The following is a 1511-nucleotide window of genomic DNA, read 5'->3' on the forward strand; positions in this document are numbered from 1 at the left end:
AATCCTATTTATTCTGAAATCAGATTTGATGCAACATTCTGTACGTCATAATCTTTCCTTCACAATAAAAAAGCAGTCTAATACACACGCCATTGGCCTCGTTTCCAATTTTGGAATCAAGAGGGTGACAGACATAATTATGAAATATTAATCATCATCATCATCATCATCATCGTTTAACGTCCGCTTTCCATGCTAGCATGGGTTGGACGATTTGACTGAGGACTGGCGAACTGGATAGCTGCACCAGGCTCCAATCTGATCTGGCAGAGTTTCTACAGCTGTATGCCCTTCCTAACGCCAACCACTCTGAGAGTGTAGTGGATGCTTTTACGTGCCACCAGCACGAAGACCGGTCTCGCGGTACTGGCAACGGCCACGCTCAAAAAGGTGTTTTTACATGACACCTGCACTGAAGCCAGTCCAGTGGCATTGGCAACAACCTCGCTCGAATGTTTTCTAACGTGCCACTGGCACAAGTGCCAGTAAGGCGACGCTGGTGACGATCACGCTCAAATGGTGCTATTTACGTGCCACTGGCACGGAAGCCAGACAGCTGATCTGGCAATGACCACTTCAGGACGGTGCTGTTAGTGCTCCACTGGCGCAGGTACCAGTCAACGAATTTGGTTCAATTACGATTTCGATTTCACTTGCCCTTCGATCTTCGCAAGCAGAGTTTAGTGTCCAATGAAGTAAAGATACGAATAAGTGAGCTGGTTACACTTCTGGCAGAGGCCACAGATTATGGTCTCACTTGGCTTGTCGGGCTGTCTTACGCACAGCATATTTCCAAAGTTCCCGGTCACTAGTCATTGCCTCGGTGAGGCCTAATGTACAAAGGTCTTGCTTCACCACCTCATCTCAGATCTTCCTGGGTGTACCTCTTCCACAGGTTCCCTCAATCACTAGGGTGTTCCACTTTTTCACACAGCTATCCTCATCCATTCTTGCCACATGACCATACCAGCGCAATTGTCTCTTTTGCACACCACAACTGATGCTTCTTAGGTCCAACTTTTCTCTCAAGGTACTTACACTCTGTCGAGTATGCACACTGACATCACACATCCATCGGAGCATACTGACTTAAGTTTCTTGCGAGCTTAATCATGTCCTCAGCAGTCACGGCCCATGTTTCATTGCCATGTAGCATGGCTGTTCGTATACATGCGTCATACAGTCTGCCTTTTACTCTGAGTGAGAGGCCCTTTGTCACTAGCAGAGGTAAGAGCTCTGTGAACTTGCCCAGGCAATTCTTATTATAGCAGCTACACTTTCAGCGCACACTCTCCCGCTACTAACTTGGTCACCTAGTTGTTGGCACTCCGTCGCTTATGACGTCGAGGGTTCCAGTTGATCCAATCAACGGAACAGCCTGCTCGTGAAATTAACGTGCAAGTGGCTGAGCACTCCACAGACACGTGTACCCTTAACGTAGTTCTCGGGGGAGATTCAGCGTGACACAGTGTGACAAGGCTGGCCCTTTGAAATACAGGTACAACAGAAAC

At 47.8% G+C, this 1511-nt stretch overlaps 1 protein-coding gene across 1 annotated transcript in view; it reads right to left on the bottom strand.

Annotated features, from left to right (window-relative positions):
- The window catches only part of LOC106881065 (leucine-rich repeat-containing protein 70-like), a 52496-nt gene that overhangs the window by 15076 nt on the left and 35909 nt on the right, over window positions 1-1511 (bottom strand). The window lies entirely within an intron of this gene.

This window comes from Octopus bimaculoides, unplaced genomic scaffold (assembly GCF_001194135.2).
Source record: "Octopus bimaculoides isolate UCB-OBI-ISO-001 unplaced genomic scaffold, ASM119413v2 Scaffold_145795, whole genome shotgun sequence".
Taxonomy (NCBI): domain Eukaryota; kingdom Metazoa; phylum Mollusca; class Cephalopoda; order Octopoda; family Octopodidae; genus Octopus; species Octopus bimaculoides.